Source organism: Pongo pygmaeus, chromosome 11, assembly GCF_028885625.2.
Source record: "Pongo pygmaeus isolate AG05252 chromosome 11, NHGRI_mPonPyg2-v2.0_pri, whole genome shotgun sequence".
Classification (NCBI taxonomy): Eukaryota; Metazoa; Chordata; class Mammalia; order Primates; family Hominidae; genus Pongo; species Pongo pygmaeus.
In genome coordinates, this window is record NC_072384.2 from 79537652 (window position 1) to 79556793 (window position 19142).

At 40.4% G+C, this 19142-nt stretch overlaps 1 protein-coding gene across 4 annotated transcripts in view; it reads right to left on the minus strand.

Annotated features, from left to right (window-relative positions):
- ZNF385B (zinc finger protein 385B) overlaps positions 1–17377 on the minus strand; it is a 430199-nt gene extending 412822 nt beyond the window's left edge. For all 4 annotated transcript variants that reach the window (XM_054477896.1, XM_054477895.1, XM_054477894.1 and 1 more), the window contains exon 1: positions 13941–17377. The gene's annotated coding sequence lies outside the window, so the exon portion shown is untranslated. The remainder of the gene's footprint in view (positions 1–13940) is intronic.
- Between the last annotated feature and the right edge of the window lie 1765 nt (positions 17378–19142).

Sequence of the window (19142 nt, forward strand, 5' to 3'; positions counted from 1 at the left end):
TGTCAGCTACACATTCCATTCTTATATTCTTCATAAAACTGCTGTGCTAGGTGCCTGCCCTATGACCAGACTATAGCTGATAACTTTCTACGCAAAGTTATTTCTGAGTGGTCCCCACACTATACCCTGCAGGGTAGCACAATTATTTTGGTAACTCTTCTTCCAAAGCCCCAGATTCTACCAGCTTATTCTCAAGACATCTAATTATTGAATTAAAAGAAAAGACAGAGGTCAGTTTTCCATGTCTATATAGTTCATAATTAATACAATTTTCTCTTAAAATGTACCTATTCCTACTTGTTTCACATATGTCAAAAGTGAGGTCCACTAAAGATAAATTCCCTGCCCAATCTCACCACAATAATTAAGAGTAGAAACAGGACCAGAAACTATGTATTTAATTCCCAGTTTTGTATGGCTGTCTCCACTCCACCTTGGAGAAAGTTTTCCTAAACCCTTCTCTTTTCCTAAGTTCCTTGCAGCCACTTTTGGTTTTGTAGTAGCAGACAGTGGCAATGCCATTGGACCAAAGCAACGTTGAACCAGAGGAGAGGGAGAGAAGCCATGGGGGTCACAGGGCTGCATGGATGGATGCTGTGGAAGGGACTAGAGTAAAGAAGCATGTGGTATTAGTAGAAGATTACCCCTTCTCTGACCCCTCAGAGGAGACTCAGAAAAGAATAAGTGAAATATTCATTGCACCTACATATGTGGTCCACAGATGCTGTTGTTTGTTTTAATCCACTTTAAACAGAGTATCTTTTTAAGAGTCTACTTCAACAAAGAAGCCTATAACTAGAGTAACTGCTTGGCATATGATCATGCACAGCTTGGAAAGAGGGTCCATGGTGGAACACAGCTCTAGAAAGAAGCATGAAAGAAGGAGTCTAGCACACCAAGAGGCAAGGTCTGGAGCAAGGAGGAGGTGCTGCACATGAAAGGAGCCAGCCTGGATGTAGGCTGATTCGCTGTAAAAAAGCAGTCATGGATACCAAGCAAAGAATGAATTATGGAACTATGTGGAGAGAAATGGGCTCAGGGCAAATTTATTATGCTCCATTTCCACTCTGCTAGCAGGCTGCATGGTGTCTCAGAAGTACAGGTTTACTCAGGACTGAAATTTTACATCCAGAGACAGTATCTCTAATAATCTAATTTGATGAGATAAGAAAATCATATCTTGTAAACTGATCATCCCTTTCCAAAAGCCCATATAAAAGTTTATAGGCTGTTGAGGTGTCTAGCCTAGTGCAAGCTTCTATTATAGGCAATGCAGAGACAACGCACTTAAAGATGAAATTATTTTAATAAGAATGCTACTACTCGGTATGTGCAGTTTGTTCTTTACAACCTGAACTTCATAAATTTTTATAAGGTGTCTATTTATTGTCAGGCTCAGGAGCTGCTATGTCACCATTGCTCAGTCAAAGCCTTTTCAAATAAAGGAATTTTGATCTGGGTGAGAGACATTACGTGATATTAAGATATACGACCCTACATCCATTTCCAGAGTCTCCTCAGTAACATTTGTGTCTTCTATGCAAGTGTTAAAATAAATATAGTCTCAACCACTGTGAAATGGGCTGCTCCTTTGGCCATTGTACATGTAGGAGCAGAATGCCTTAGCAGGAAGAACCTTGACTGTCCTCTACTAAGTCTACAACAAGAAGAAATGATGTTCAAGAGCAAACAAAACCCATGCCAAGGAAACTTCTTCAGGACTTGGGTGTTGGTCTCTTTCAGGTGTTGTAGAAAAGAGGAAGAAAAAAAGAGGGGACCATTTCCAAATAATAGCAGCTATCATTTCTAAGGGCTTATCATGTTTCTGGCACAGGAAAAACACTTAATATACATTATCTCTTTGAGTCTTTGTAGTCCTATGAGATATATAATATTGTGCCCATTTTACAATAGAGGAATCTTCAATTTAAATATGTTTATAATTTGCCTAAGGCCGTACAGTAGGGACTCAATCTGGAGGTGTCAGATCACAAAGAATACAGTCTTATCCCAATGCCATCTCCCAAACAGACTTCTAAGCCCAACACTGCTTCCCTTATCAGCATCATTCTGGCTTCGCGGTTATTCAGGAGAATACCATGCAAAGGAAAAGGACAAAAGGACTTCAGAAAACCTTTGAAGAGAAACGAGATTATGAATTACAGAATTTAAGACTGACTGAGCCTTAAAATCATCATGAATGAATAAATGAGGTGGTCACAGGACTAGTTCCAGGTCACACAGCTAGTTAAAAGCAGGAGAAGGATTCCTCCTCATCCTTCCACTAGTGATGCCAAAGGCAACACATCTATGTGGGGAGATGAAGGAGTTGCATAATAGCTGGTTTTCTCTTCTCTAATTTTGGAGATTTTTTGGCATAATTCTTTCCCTCCATCCCTGAAATAGAATGGGTGGGGTAAACAATTAGGATGTGATTAGTATTGGGAAGGTAGGGTCCAGAAGAGAAAGAATATTCTGGTATTTTTCCTTTTAGTTTCAAACGTTGAGGATAAAAGTCATCACGGGTATTTCTTTTGAGGGAGGGGTGTGATGAGAGGAGCAATAAAATATTGAGTCAATGAACAACAGCATTTACTATCTGCTAGACACTTGTATAGTCATTAACCTGATAAATAAGTCAAGGGGTCTGCCCTCAAGTAGCTTACAGTCTAGTGAGAAAAATCAACACAAACATATCATTACAATCGAATATTGCAAGCACCATAAGAGAAACACAGAAAATGTGAAACAGAAACATGAAAAGACTATCAAGGAGTGGAGCTCTGCTGTGATGGGTATGCAGCATAACCTGTGAGAAGTCACCGAAGATGACCACGGAGCTCAACCCTTGTGTGAAGGGTAGCAATCAGTTGCAGAACTCTGGCTAAGAGGAAACACACTGGGATCTGTGCCTTTTGCTGTTAAATGAGATAATGCTGTGGCATATAGTAGGTGTTTAATAAGTGCAGTGTGCTCAAAAGCTGGAAAAATAATAAAAAGCTGGCGGGGGAAAGGTAAAGTAATTGTTCTATCATCTTTTAAGAAGTTCAGGAACACCTTTCTCACTTCCTTTCTTTTTACATATCCCTCTCCCCTAGAGTCACTCCTCAAACTATTTTATCAATAATGCCAAGAAGCGGACAGATTATAGCAATCAGCTCAACTGAGCTTCCACTCAATGCAGGAATTCCTTCTGTTATGTCTGGTGGCTGATCCTCTCATCCATCACATATTTTCAGCTAGAGGGAGCATGAAACTTCAAGGCAGCCATACCATTACTGGACAGTGAATCATTTGAAAGTTCTTTCTCATATTGAGTTGAAATTTGCCTCCCTATGATCCCACCCACTGAATCTGGTTGTGCCTGCTGGAACTTCGGAAAAATGAATCTACTTCCTTGTCCACATATCATCCCTTCAAGTGTTTGCAGGCAACTACCATGTCTGTTCAAAGCCTTCTTATTCAGAACCAGATGGGGAGGCACATGCTTTGCCTGTCCTCTTGCTAAAGAGGGTTAAGAAACAGCAGCCAGGGAGGTGCGGGAGACTCACACAGATTCTGCTATATGTCTTTCATCATGCAAGGCTGCTTAGAGTGGCTTCAACAAGTGCTGAAATCACGATCCTAGTGCACACTTTCTTGTGGTTATAATAAGGCTTGAGAGAGAAGAAAAAGTGGGCTAGATCGAGAGATCCTTAGTGTGGTATGACCTTTCCAATTAAACCCAGGCCCTGCAGACTCTTAAAAATCCATCCCGTGGAGGGCTCCTCAAATTACCACCATAGTTAGCCTTATGCAACAGTTCAGATGTTGCCTTTTGTATTTTTTCCTCAATGTTAGAAGATAAACTTGCCATGTGACCAGTAATTTGCCTCTTAAGAAGATCTGGAAAGTCTGACATCTCCCATATGCAAAGTTCCCTCTCACATTTAATTTGGTTGGTTTTATCATTTTCTGAATAGGTCAACCTTTTTGCCAATCACCCCCTTCACCAATCTCTTCAGTTACCATTGAGCCCTTCCTTACAGCTAAAGAAAGAAGTTGAGGCCAGACACAGTGGCTCATGCCTGTAACCCCAATGCTTCAGGAGGACAAGGCGAGAGGACTGCTTGAGGCCAGGAGTTCAAGACCAGCCTGTGCAACGCAGCAAAACATCACCAGTACGGTATTTTTTAAATTAGCTGGCCATAGTGGTGCACACCTGTAGTCCTAGCTACTTCGTAGGCTGAGGTGGAAGGGTCACTTGAGTCCAGGAGTTGGAGGCCACAGTGAAATATGATTGCACCACTGCACTCCTGTCTGGGTGACAGAGCAAGACCCTGTCTCTTAAAAAATAAAAAGAAAAGAAAGTTGACATCTATGAGGGCTGAATCAGGCTGAATGTAGGGTTCAATCATAACATGACCCTACAACAAGAAAATGCTAAGCTCTCACTTTATCTCACCCTCCTCTCAATCACTCTCTGAGGTTTTATAGATAACAAAGCATTATTTCACATGATAGAACACTATTGCTGGATTTTAAAATAATCAATGATCAGAGTTAGAGCTATTCATGACAAAATGCTTCAAAATTTTGAATGTCATTTTTGTTCACTACATATAGCAACATGAAAAAATTTGATAGCTTGCAACTGTAAATGGATCTACAGAAGTACACACTGAAGACTCAGAAGAATTGTTGCCCATACACAGTAAACAGTTTTTCTTGCTATAACTCTCAATAATTTCTTAATAATTCAGAAATGTGATTTCAAGAATCAAATTTTCCTAAAGATCAGACTACCTTTGACCCATGCCAGCTATGAGTACATTATACTGTTCATTTTCCAATGCAATATAAAAGAAAGACAACAGATCTGAAAACCTGTGAAATTCTCAACAAATTTAAATCTTGCTTATGTAAGCTATGCACAGTGAGGCAAGAAAGACTTCAAGGATTTGCAAGGGCTGAAAGAGGAGGTCTCTGCCAGGGCAACAGCAGTTTGAACGTGCACTACCACATCTGTACATTTGGCACAGTCATCTCAGTCTCCACTTGGCAGCTATGGAGAAGGGAAGGTAGGAAGGGACCATAGAGAAAGAAGCCTATTTCTCACCATAAAACCACAAGGACAGAATAAATTGCTTTTCCTAGGATGCAGAGAAGGAAAAAGCAGCCTGCAGACTTGCAAGGGGAGAGACACTGCTGACATTCAATAGCCATAGTGGTCTCAATACTATCCACCTGGTCACTGCCATCAATGCGGTTACAAAAATACAGTGAGTCATGGAGGCAAAGATGAAACTCTATGTAGTCATAATTATCATCTTGGGAGCCAAAAATCGCTGGGTCCAGGACCTCACCTCCTACCACCTCTTTCAGATTTTGTAGGGTTAGGTTTGGGCCCTGGAATCCATATGCCGTGAGTGAGCTCACATAGATACTGCAGCAGGCGTCCAGTGGTTCGTGTTGGCATGGAAACCCGTCATGGACTAAAACCTGTAAGTAAAGGCCAGTGAATACCCAATGAGAGAGCACAGACTGGTTCTCCAGAATTCACATATGATGGGATCTATGTGGGTGATTTCTCAGAGCAATTTAAGGTAGGAGTGTTCTCCAAGTGTGGTCTGTCAATCACCTGGGACACTTACTTAGATTAATGGGTCCTGCCTCAGACCTAGTGAGTCAGAGCTTTCAAGGGTTAATTCCATGAATCTGTATCTTTAGCCAGTTCCCAGGTCTTCTTTCACATGCTAAAGTCCAATAATGGCTACACCAGAGATGGCTTTAGAACCAGCTTGATGACCACAAGCATGGGAGAAAAGACGACTATGCAAAAGAGGAACAAGACTAAATCTTGCCTTCTTCATTTTGAGTCTTAAAGATTTTATTCCTATGAAAGTTAGATTGACTCTTAAGAACCAGTAATGAGGTATATATGGACTTAAGCTCTTTGGTAATTCTCCCCATAGTTTGCCAATTATATCTTTCTCTTACAAATTATTTTTCTTTCTATATTCCAATTTAGAAAATCAAATTTGGATGTGAAAACCAATGCCTATGAACCCAGGACAGGTGACTATCCAACTATTAATACAATTCTAGTGCCTGAAAAAAAGACTGTCCTTAAATGAGTCTGCCCTAGTTATATAAACCGTGTTTACATAAACTGGCTTCTGTACCTGGATCACTCCCTCACTTGGGTCATTTCCAAACATTCCAGGTTTACACATGTGTACCAAGTTCAGAAAGCATATTCACAAGAAGCTATGTGTTAAGTTACTTGGTTTTCCAAAAGTCCAAGAACCCAAGTGCACCTGTGCTTCACATGGTTACAAATTTTCACAAGTCCTTGTAGTGCTTAGAATTCCACATTTCTATGCTCTTTCATTTCATTGTTCTTTTAAAGTAAACAAAGAAAGGCAGATGAGAAAATAGAAAATATATAATTGAAAAATACCTAGTAAGTTTCAAACTGAAGGGTTAAAAGTCAGAGTTGCAAAAGTTATCTTGGCAAAGAAATCATGTATCTATAGGTATTTAATATTAATAATTAAACTGTATAATGTACAATTATGGCTACCTATATGAGTATGGTAGGTGCCAAGAGCTTTGTGAAGTATGCTATGTGCATTATCTAATTTTATCTGATGACAACCCCATGGAAGATTCTTTCATTATATCTCTCAGACTTGGTAAACTAAAGCACAGAGAGGTTAAGTAACTTAGTCAAAGTCACACAACTAATAAATAGAACTGAAATTTGCATCCACAAAATATGACTTCAGAACCAAACTCAACATTTAGGCTCTGCTACTTCCCATCTTCAATAGTGCATCACGTGCAGGGACTAAGATGTGTTTAATCATCAGCATTTCCAGATGTCTAAGAACATGTGCAATGGCTAATTTAAAGAAAATTTCACATATATAAAATTGAAATGGCTGTATTTATATACAAGTATGTGTATTTGTATACAAACTATGGCATTTTTGTGCTCTTATTCTAAGCATTAGATTTTTCATACCATGTAAGGTAAAACTTCTCCCTCAGCCTGTGAGAAAAAGTTTTTTCACATCCAAAGTATCAAATCTAAGGAAATCACAGGGTCCACACAATTTCTCTGTGAAGTTTAAATGCTAGTGTTAATGCCAGAAGTTTTCTACTCTTACTTGTAATGTTTAATTTCCCTAGGCTCAAATTTTAAATATTCTAAATTCTCTGGGTCTCATTTTTCTAATTTATCAGTGAGGATTTTGTACAAAGATCTCTTTTAACTCTAAACATACAATGACACTGATTTAATGATTGTCTTTGAATGAATGGTAGTCATTTCCATATCCTTACCTATTATTAGGTTGCCATAAAAAAAAAAAAAAAAGGCAAAAACTGTAACTACTTTTGCACCAACCTATTTCACAGGAATAGGAATCTGTTAAGCCTAAGAGGAATTTGAAGCTGAGCCCTGGCTTGAAATCAGTATAAGCCAACCAAGAGTCCAGGCCTCCAGACAATGAAAACCTTATTTACTACACTGTCCGTCAGATGGACCTCTTTAACTAATGCACATCAAAAATCACAGCTCTCTGTAGAATTTTACACAATTTTAACACTGGTATACTAAAGCAAAGATTTAGAAGAATTCGCTCATTATTTCTCACAATGGGCCTTTTCTTAGTGTAGCTCAAAGTACTTTTTAAAATTTCATTATGTCTTCTTAATTGTGTTATTAAAAAAGTACACATCACATCACACTATGGAAAATAAACATTAGGCTGTTAGTGAAAATTTAACTGCAAATATTCTCCTTGATCCTAAAGTAAATACAGAAATGAAACTTTTTATTCCAAGAGAACACAATGAAAAACCATACTCATCTACAGTTCTTTCACATGCAAAGGATATCAGCATAACAATCTCTGATAATCATGATTGAGTAGCTCTGCCAGGCCCACTGGAATCACAGAGCACCTCTTTTATTTATTTTCAGATGTGTACAGAAAAAAAAAGTGGAATATGGCCCCCAGTTAACATTGTTTATGTCCATTTATCTAATCTTCGTTTTGCTGATATAATGATAACATAACAACATAATGGCTATTTCAGAATCTCAGCCAAAAAGAAAAGAAAAAGTTGATTAGCTTTTTCCTGCATAGCACAGGATATCTCTCTCTGTGTGCTTTTCTTATTTTTAAATTCCATTTCCCATTAAAAACTCAGAAATGTAAATGCTTTGTACATTCATTTTTATTTCCAAAATAAAATGCTCTCTTAGGTCCATGAATTTCAATCTTTTTTACTTGTTGATGATAGAACTGTCTTTATTAAAAGACTAAGTCATTTTTCATAAAGTAGGTATGGAAGCCTGGTCATCTTTTGTACCAGTTTATATGTATTTTAATCCATCTCTGATATTTATGAGATCATAGAGTTGATGTGGCACCAAATAGATCAAAAGCAAAAGGGCGATTGTTTTGTATTAGTATATATACTTTCTTCAGTATTTTTTCACTGATTTCTAAAAATATGCTCATAAATTTCTTTTCAGACTGATTACATGGTGCTGAATATCTTGAAACTGACCAGGGGGGCAAGAAAAGTGTTAACTTGGCTAAGGCAAGGTGACACTTAACCAATGCAGTGAGTGTAAGTTTTAATAGTATGATTATGGTGATAAACAGCTACTGCCATTCCTTGAACAATCACAGTGTGCACAGTACTCTACTGCTGGTCATTATCCTGTAACCAAGTCAGCCCGTTTCACAGATGAAGAAATTGAGAGCCAAGGAAGTTAAGTAACCCTTGCCCCAAGCTCTCAAATCTGGTGGTGAGTGGCTAAGCCACAGTTTGACTTGGAAAAATGCTGTGTTCCTAAATACCGCACTACACTGCCTTTACAGACCAGGTACTGCAGCTCTCCATCCAGGCTGGAAAGGGGGAGATTTTTAAAATACTGACATATTAAACCATCCCCTAGAAATGGCTAAGAGCATCACTGTTTTTCTAAAGCTCCTGAAGTGATTACAGTGTGAATCCAGGAGTGAGAACAACTGGATTAGAGGATACCAAGGAATATTCATTTTCTTAAGAAATAGGAATATTTCTTCAATTAGTGCTAGAATAACAACTAAAGTTCAAGTTGTTTACCTAGAACAGGAACCTGAAACAGGAACACCAGATGGGGGCATACATCAGCACCGGCATCATCATCAGATTTTTGTTTCCTGCCCTCAACCTGCTCCTCCTTCTGCCCCACGTGCAGATCCCACATGGCATTTTAGTGCTTAAGTAGACCCAGGAAGTAACCCACGCCCTTCATCTACAAGTGATACAGGAGCCCAGAAAAGAAACAGCTGTGCCCAACATCGCACCCTAGCAATAAGGAGAGCTTGAGTCTCCTGCGCCCTATTTCAGTGCTCCTTTTGCTAAAAAATTTTGGAAGCAGTAGGAAAACAGGTGGGGCATAGAGTCAGCCAAGGCACCTGAAGAGAATTTTAAGAAACAGAGACAGCAGAGACAAAAAAAAAAAAAAAGTCAGAGCAGAGTGGGAAAGGAGAACAGCCACAATCTGCAATCTGCAAATAATAGGAAAATGAGAAGGAATATTTAACAAAGCAACGCAACTGGCCAGAGAAAAATGTAGTAAGGAGAACTAGCAACTGCAATCATGCATAAGTAAAATGAGGTAAAAATACAAGGGAATAAACAAACCTTCCATTCAGCTTCAGAAAGCATATCCAAGCCCACAGTACTTTCAAAATAGAAAATAATCTTGAAGCAAAAACGAACTGTAGGAAAATCTCCAGGCAGAGAGGCAGGGGCTGCTAGAAAACCCCAAATCTGTTAAGCATCATCTACTGCCTTGCTTTTCAAAGCGTGGTTCAAGGATCACCTATTTCAAAATTACCTGGGAGCTTGTGAGAAAGGCATAATCCTGGGCTTCATCCTAGACTTGTTCAACCAGAATCTGCATTTTCATAAGATTTTCTTAATGATTTATATGCACATTAAAGTTTAAGAAGCACTGGTTCTACTACAAAAACCATGTTGAGGTGTTAATAAAAGACAGTTATTACACAAATTGGGACTACAGAACTGGGTAAAATTCAATCCAACTAGTTAAATTATTTGTTGATGTCCTATGATGTGGCAGGCCCTGAGCTGGGTATTTCAGGAAATGAAGGTCCCATTTTAGGCAAGGTTGGTGCAGTGCCCTTACGGGAGAATGCAGAAAGCACATATATATCAGGAAGACACTGACTCGCAGTCCACAGGGAAGAGATCAAGCAAACTATAACAGAGTTTGCTGGAGCAAAAGCTGGAGTGCAGAGGGAGATTAGGAAGCATGTGCAATTGCACTGACTCTCTGACAAGTGGAAATAATTGCAGGGAAGTGAGAGGGCCCTTCCTAGGAGAGGGAACAACATAAGCAATGACACAGAGCTCAGAGACCTGCTGTGTTAAGGAAACACTGCCTTCAGCCTAGAGAAGTCTCAAATTGTATCAAGGAGACTTGAGACTCTATGACGATGCCTCAGGACTACTAAGGGTAGGGAGGGGGAGCTAGTGGGATTGTTGGGACCCCATTCCAACCGTTTAAGATTATATTTTAATCAATTCCAACACTGAAAAATAATATTTGAAATGTATCATGAAGCCAAAACACATAGTGCTTTTAAAATTATCACCTAGCGCTGTGCTTGTCATGTAGGCACTCAAATAGTCACGAAATAAATTAATAAATTAATGACTGGGTCAACCAACCAATGAGATCAAAGTAAAAAAATGCAGAGCTACTTTGAGGCTGGACTGCAGAGGGTCTTCACTGTTTGAGGAGGGGTTTATATGTCACTTGGTAGGACACTAAGGAAAAGTTTACTAGCCAGTGATTAAGCTTGGTTCTCTTTTGGGAAGCTTATTCTGCAAAACCGAGTGTGAAATGAATTGGGAGAGAATGGAGATGGGAAACGAGTCAGGAAGCCACTGTGACAGCCTCTAGAAAGAGATAAGAAGACTGAAAAAAACAGCCACCAGGGGAATAGAAAGATGAAGAAGCAGGCAACATAAAGCATCATGGAGATGAAGTCTATGGGACTTTGTGAATTTTATGTGGAAAGCAAAGATACTGGGAGGGTTATCAGTGACTAGGAAAAATATTAAAGTTGACACAAGTCACCCTTGTTCACCTAGGAGAAAGATGTTAATTAGAGCTTAGACCTGGTAGAGTTGAGGCACATGAGAGCAATATAAAGCTATCTCTTAGGTGGTTCAAAATGGAAATATAAAATTTTGGAGGGAGAGTAGAGCTAGGATGTCACTTCAGGAAGAAATAATCTAGCACTAATAAAAAGAAACAACTGAATAAAAAGTAACATACAAAAGAGCAAAAAGGAGATAACCTATAATCTATAAAACCACAGAGATCAAGAGAAATCCCCAAAATTTTTTAAAAAAGAAAGAAAGAAAAAGAAAAGGTAAAAAGACCATATTGAGACGCAGTGGGGACAGAGACAGGAATTGGGGTGGTGGCAAAATAGAGATAATGAAATGGCGTGGAGGGGTTATAATAAAAACCAGAGGCACATAAAAAGCGGTGGGAAACTGGGACAGACACACACTCCCTGTTCTTTAGATCTTTAAAGACATATAGGATATTATGGGAACAGCAGAGCAAATTTTGCCCTTTATTTATGTGAACAAAGACTCACTCCTGTAAGAAGTTAGCTAATTGCTCAATTTTTAAAATATAAATTGTTGCTATTAAAAATCAAGCAATGATATCTTCAAATTCAGCTTGGAAAAATGTCTAAGGGCAGGGTAGGCGGGGTGGCCAGTCCAAGGACTTAAGATCCTTGTCTTTTTCATGGTGCCCAACTCCACATAGCATTAGTCTGTATAGGCATTTCACCTTTCAGAATTGTTTTGAAAGACTTTTTTTTCTCTGAATCAGGTCACTTGCCTGAGAAAAAGAATGCTGAGAGCACCTGATATGCTTTGATCGATCCTCATTTAATAGTTTTTAAAGTTATCCTCCAGCAGCTGACAGGTCTCACTAATTGGCCATATTTGGGTGACAAGCACTAATGACAGTTCCCTCTCTGATTTGACTGTAGAGGAGACACCTCCATTTGGTTTCCTTTGTACCTCAGTTGAAGAAAAATACATTAAATTCATTGTTTTCTTTTTGCTCTGTGAATCTGTATATTGTTAAAATGCTATAAAATATCAACATTTTTTTCAATATAGATGATACTCAGTGGTTATTAAACTTCTATAAAGAGATCATTACTTATGTAATGTAAAATAATATACTGCAAACAAAGCACATATGAAATTATGCCGCAAAACATTATATTACCAAGATGATTCCAACATGGACAGTAATTTTTCCTTTGTTAGAAGAATTCACCTTCCCCAAAGCATTTTACTACAAATGCATCCAAGAGAGGTCAAGGTGATCTACAAGAATAGCTATTTGATTTGTGGTTTTTATCCCAAGCTTCCTCAAATCACTTTCGGAAACAGGTAAGAGTGTAAATTATAAATCCGCAAATATTTAATTTATGGGAATATAGAATCTGAAAAACAACCAACACTTTGATCAAATAAGCATCTTTTTCATCTTAAAAACCTCAAGTAACAGAACTTGCAATGCTGTATTTTGCATTCTAAAGGCATTTATCTGTTACAGGGAAGGGGCAGCACATACTCAATGCACATATGGCATCAAAATAAGATTAAAGGACTCTGAAAAGCGGTGAAATTTGGCCTTGGAACATTTAAGGGAGTTCTTTCAAGCCAAAAAGATGTAGCTTATTGACTTTATGAAAAGTCTTCTTTTTAATTAGATAAATGCATTTCCTACCGTTTCATGAATTGTGTGGACGCTGCCAGTTTCCACGCTTTAGGCTAGGCCCTATAACGCAAATGTTTTGTTCCTTCTATAGGAACATCTTTTGCTACTACATCTTGACAAAGTTTGCATTCCCCTTGGCGTGATATTCCTCAGCAAAGCAAAACCAAAAGGAAATGCAAACCTCATCTCTGTATGAAAATGAAAGAAGACGTTTCCCAACCCAAGAACTTTTGAGAGCATTCCAAAACTGCGTTATTTTGTATTCATGGGCGTGGGGAGAGGGGGGATACTTCTTGGCAATTTATTTCCCCTGAAGAACAGCACTCCCTATCCAGGTTCACCATAAAAACTGTTTGTCCTCCAGAGTCTAGGGAAGCATCGTCCTGCCAGCTCTCCCTTCTCCCCACGGGCCCCCGCACATAACAGTGGCGAAACAGATGGTCCTCCCCCTCCCCTTCTCCTCGTCCCTTCCGCAGTCCCACAGTGTCCTCCCACCCTTCCCTGACACCTTCACCAGCGCTTAGTGGCCGAGGCCGCCCGTCAGGGCTCCCAACAAGTGCAAACTTTGGGGACCTTCTCTCTGCCCCTCTGCCCCCATCTCATCTGGGTTCTGCTGCAGAACTCTCCCACGACCCCAAGCTTCGACCGCTACCCTCCTCCCACACCTCGGTCCCCTAACTACCCATTTCCCGGTCATTGAGAGAAAGACAAACCCCAAACTTCCAGCCCAGGTGACGAGGCGCTGCGGCTAAACACAGCGGGGCACTCTCCTCGTCCTCTCCTGTCTCCATCCGTCCTTGAGAATTGGAGCCTACCCTGGGAAACAGACGAGTATGCTCCTGTGGCTTCCACGACCTAATCCTAACTCCAGGGACTCGCAGGAGTTAGGATTAGGTCGTGGAAGCCACAGGCGCCTGGGCGCCCTCCTCTACAAGTGGGACGGTAGGACAAAGTGCAAACTCTACCGGGAGGGGGGCTCCCGGCCATTCCCTCGGGCGGCGCGCCCAGGTGCAGGCTCGCTCTGCGGAGGCAGGCGGGGGCCGGGCAAGCAGAGGGCGCCCAGTCCGGGGGCGCCGGGCTGGGCTGGGCGCCCAGAGCTTACCTCGGCGCGCGAGCCGCGGGCGCGTGGGGCAGTGGCTCCTCCAGCCGGGAAGCTGTTGCTCACGCTCCGGTGGTTGCTGCGGTCCCGCCAGGGCTGCACCGGGGCTTCGTGCAGACGTTCTCCCGCGATCTGCTGCAGCCCAGGCGGTAGCGGTGGCGGTAGCAGCGGCGGCGGTGGAGGTGGCGCCGGCGACAGCTCGGCCCGGCGCGGCCCCTGAACTGTCCAACTCTTACCCGCGCCGGGCTTAAGCGCCCGGCCGCTGCCCCCGCGTTGAGCGCCTGCGCGCCGGGCCTCGCCCAGGTGAGGGGCGTGTGCCCGGAGCCCTCTGGGCGCGCTTGGCCCGGCCCGGCCCCGGCGCACGCCCGCCCCCCTGGCCTGGCAGAGGACCCCGGGGTTTGGACGTGCCAACGCCACTCTCGCGCGCCGAGGCTGTGACGGTTTACCAAGCAGAGACTTGCGAGGCACACACACGAGAGAGAATGAGGCGGGACCGTTCGGGGGCTCGTTGACACTGCAGAGCCTCCTGCAGCATCGCTGCCTTAAATCCCGCCTTTCCAGGCGTGCGCGCACAGCGAGCCAGAGGAGGCTCCGTCCAGACCAGGGGTCCCCCGCGGTCCTCAGCCCGGGGGCTCGGGTCCCCGAAGAGATCCTTGGCAATGGCAGAGGTCCCAAAGCCTAGATGCCAAGCCCCGCGATGGGGCGGATGCTTCCAATATTAGTCAACCCAGAGTGAAACTCTCTTCTTGGAGATCGTCAGACCAACTATTTGTTTTTCCTCTTTGACCACCCCTGGGCTAGCAGAGCACAGCTAGCAGCTTCGGCATATTTGGAGGAGCCGGGAAGGCCAGGAGCGCCGAAGGCATCGCAGCCTCGCCGCGGATCTGAAAGGGTTGTGGGCGGGGGGCTCATTTTCCTCCGGATTTCTTTTCCGTGTTTAAGTTTTCAAAACTAAAACCTGTCATCGGTTACCCTGATGTAGAGGGCATCTTCTGAAAATTAGTGCAAACATGGCCAAGGTGCTCGGTTCTGAAAGGGAAAGCAGTTAGAACACTTAAGAAAGGGAAAATAATTTTAAAAGAGCAGTTTTCTGAGATTACTTATTTGGGGAGAAGTTCAAGAGTTATAAATGACAAGAGAGCTGTGTTATATAGCAGAGATTTTTTTTTTAACCAGATGATCTTAAAATATTTTTCTTTGGTTCTTGTCTCAGATGATTGACACTCACTACGTAAATAATTAATCCTGCAGCTGTTAATGTCTTGGCATAATCATCTAGAATAAATATCTTAACGTCCAGCCAAAGCCAATGTTGTTCTCCCAGGGTGGGCTTGAGATGTGACAAACAATCACACCATCCTAGAGCTTTCTAAAGGAGCAGGCTGTGTTTTTAACCCACCTTGGAATGTAGGGTTATTGCAAGCACCAGCACGTCTGAGGTACCAGCGTGAGAAAGGGCATAAATCTGACTTACAGTTTTTTTACTTTTAGAATCCAAATATCTTCACATCCAGGTCGGCAGTCTCAATACTAAGAACAAACGTTTATTGGTGTGTTTATTCTTAAAACTGCACCTTACTTGAAGTTGCTATTACTACAGAAGGACAGCACCAAAATTCAATCATTTTAACCCAAAAGAACATGAGCTATGATAATTGCTTAAATTATCTTTCACAAAATTATGATCTTAAGGTCTCTTCTCATCAATAAAGGTTATGTTGAAAACACGTCTTTCACAAGTCCCTGAAGGTCAGTAAGATGGAGCTCTGGCAGACTGGGACAAGCAGGAAATTCCAGAGGCAAAAAACCTTCCATGAGAAAAACACCCAGCTTCCAGTGCCATGCACTTCAGAGTTGGGACAGCGTGGTTGTGGAGGTTGCCTCTGAGCTCAGGTAAGTATTGATATCTCCAGGAATCTAAGATGCAGAGAAAGGGGTGAGGGCCCCTTAAAGTCTCCAGTCAACACCTTGGATTGTACTTGGAGGCAAATGAGTAACCTCTGCAGAGTGGAACACCTGTGAGAAGTGTTCTCCATGGCTTGCACAATTTAGCAGCATGTGCATTTTTTATGTCCTGCGAACTGCAACTATATCCTTTCCTCCTCCCTGTCTATTTTTAATCACCTATAGCTGAGACTCACAGCAGAGAATAATTTGAGGGTTGCATTTCCTACAGCTGAAAGAAGCATAAAATACATGCAGACAACTCCCAATTATTCACCTGTGACATAACTGACTAAGAATCCTGCCCTTCACGTCCTTAGCCAAAGCAGGATTAAGGCCTCTGGAGCCCCAAGCACAAAACAATTGCAGTGCCTTCTTTGTAAACGCACTTCAATATGGAAACAACATTAAATTTAAAAACACAAGATTTAAATATATAGAGAAAAAACAGCTTCTGTCTCGATTTTCTGATGCAAATGTGTTTCTGTTGTATAATTCGGCATTGAACATGCCTTTACAGTGTTATCTGACATAGGGGATTCTCCTATCCTCAAAGCCTCCAAGCACCATTTACCTGGAAACATTCTGGCTCACTCCTGGCAGTAATGGAGTAAACCAACTCAGAGAACTATAGCCCTAGGCTCGGGGCATTAGGAGAGTGGTCAGGATAGCAGCAACACTGGAAGGGTAGTTCATCAAGGAAAGAGCCCAAATATCAAGGAGGAACATAACAGAAAGGGATTGATTTAAGGTTTTTTTCTACTTTTGCGTTTATGAAATGTATGGTGCATTGGTTCCTAAATACTGAAGACCTTAGCTAGACGAACTCCTTTTAACTACATTCACAAATTTACACTTTCCAGTGAATAAAGAACTTGGTGATAACAAGGAATATCAACAAATTTGGAGACTTCATAGTTCCCTTAGTTTTACTATAGGAGAAATGGAAATGAGTTCATACATAAGATGTATACTACTCTGGTGATGGGTGCACCAAAATCTCACAAATCACCACTAAAGAACTTACTCATGAAACCAAATACCACCTGTCTCCCAAAAACCTATGGAAATATTTTTTTAAAGATGTCATATTGTAAAACAAGGCCCTACAGACATTTTGGATCACTTTGCAGCCATCAGTGAGACTCTGTTCTCCAGGCAGGTGCCATATTTTGAAAACCACTCCTGCAATGGAAGAAAACTGGACTACCTAGGAATAGAAAACCCAAAGTTGAGGGGTATAGCTCAGTGGGGAGCATTTGACTGCAGAAAACCCATTTCTTAATAGGCTACTAAATTATGTTTGTTTACAAGGGTGCATGAATATCTTGCAAATGTCAGAAAATTCTGTATTTTATTTCAACATTCACATGTTGTGAGAAATTAATGGGATAGATGTTTCATAACATTTGTTCTTAACAGTCCGAACTCAGGCTCAGTTAAAGAAAAAGTATTTCTTCAAAGACACTTATAGTAATTGTCTTAAGGAGGTCTGCCCACTCAAAATAAATAAAAATGAATTGAAACAAAAAATTGGGAATTTATTGATCAGTAAGTTTTCAGTATCATTTTCTTGTATGTTTGAAAAAAAATAATGGAATTGATAGATTTTTAAGGCTAATGAGATGATTTTAGGTAGAAGTTCCAAATTTGACCTAGACTTATATCTCTAAAAATGTATGAAAAAGTATAGTTTATTTTAACTGTAAATCTGAAATTTGTTCCTGAGTTGTCAATTTGTGTTTTACATTTGTCTCATTTTTAAATCTATTTAAAATCTAACTGTAGCATATGTATTTGGAAGGTGAAAGGATATAAAACTTCTTACATCTCAAGCCTACTTGAGAAACTATGCTATTCTTTTTTTCTCTCTCTGTGTTGGGGGATTCTTTTTATGTGAATCTTTAGTATTCTTTGAAAAAGAATTATCCTCTTGGCCTATAATTTTTTTTTTATTTTTTTTAATTTTTTTTTCCTTTATTATTATTATTATTATTATTATTAACTAGAAATTGGGTTCCCTTTCATCTTCCTTTTTTATCTGAATACTCTTAGCAGAGAAGGGCCATGTATTTAAATTCCTTGCTCACTAATATGTCTTCCTTTTTTACATTTAACACATTATGATTTATCTTGATATTTAATTATCTTGATATTTAATTATTTAAATATTTTTCTCAAGTGTGACTGAGCTGTTTGTTTTCACTCTTTCCTCCTATAAATTTACTTTCTTGAGATCTAGTGGAATTGGTGCTTTGCTGTGACATCATGCCCCGTCTCTGGGGCAGTAATATCTTTTGTGTCCAGAGGTGATCAATATTGTAAAAGTGTTCCTTCTAGACTCTAGCCATGGCTTTGCAGTTAACAACAGTGCTTCTTGTTATGCATCTGTCCCTTTGAAACCTAATCCAGCACTGCCTTGGGCCCCAAGACGAAGACTGCACTGATTTTACAATACCCCAAATCCTTTCCTGATTAGATTGCAAGGTGATTACCGTGGTTAACACACATTCCCCAGTTTGGCTCTTTGCTCTGAGATAAATATAAAATAATTAATCTTCTTTTAACTGCATTTGCAATTTTGATTTTTCTTCCACCTTTTATAAATCTGAACATAGTAACACTACTTTCAAAAATGCTCCATTATTTTCTAGGCTCAGTTTTTCAATTTCTTCCCTTGGGCAGGTAACCCATAACTGCCTAGTAACTGTGGAAGCTCCCCGATGACTACTATCTTTTGATTTCAAATTGTATTTTTAAATAGTTTTCCATTTTAACCAATATCATACTTTTAGATAAACTATGTTTATTTAATGTTGAACTTACTGTGTTGGATAACTTTCAAAAAGCTTTAATGTCTAAATAGGCACCACTTAGCCCTTATCAAAGAATGATGTGTCCAGACACTGTACACGTGCATTGTTCATTTTATTGTTATGAGAAGCCTATGAAGGAGAAATTGTTAATACCAGTTTACAAATGGGGAAAGTGAGAATCAGTAAGTTTGTGATATGCTCAAGATCACAAATTGGAAGAGCCACAATTCTAACCCAAGTTTATCTCAGCTTTAAAAAGCTCTTTGTATGCTACTTCTTGAGGTTAATCAAAAGTGTTGATTAGACTGTAAGTTCTGCTGAAAGTAGAAATCATATCTTATTGGTTCTTTTGTCTTTTATAATACCTAATATATAGTGCCTTACAAAGAGCAGCTCAGTATCCATTTGCATAGTACATGGTTTTACATTTTCTCTTTTTCACGTG